The following is a 391-nucleotide window of genomic DNA, read 5'->3' as shown; positions in this document are numbered from 1 at the left end:
TATCTGGAAAGTTCATGGCAGGTTAAATTTCCTCAGCTTATTAATGTGCTGGAGAGCAGAGAACACAATGTATCACGGGTAGTTGGTGTTGGCAGGGGGTGTCAGGTGGGTGAGTGTGGCGCTACCACTGCTCAGGGGCTTGTAGATAGTTTATGGGCTGGGGAAGGTTAAACACAGCTTGCCATTGGTGGGCTAGTGAGTGGGATTAGTTTAATGGATCACACGTCTCACACCGGGACACATGTCAATCTCAGGTGACTAGGGTAAGATTCATCGCCTTACGCCCGGCTGTGTGTTGGCGCCGTACCTGCTGCCCGCCCACACTCCTGAGACCACGTCCTGCTTGATTCCTCTCCTGCGGATCCCACCTTCAGAACAACTCATTCTTGAG

Source organism: Penaeus monodon, chromosome 15, assembly GCF_015228065.2.
Source record: "Penaeus monodon isolate SGIC_2016 chromosome 15, NSTDA_Pmon_1, whole genome shotgun sequence".
Taxonomy (NCBI): domain Eukaryota; kingdom Metazoa; phylum Arthropoda; class Malacostraca; order Decapoda; family Penaeidae; genus Penaeus; species Penaeus monodon.
This window is presented reverse-complemented; position numbering follows the sequence as displayed.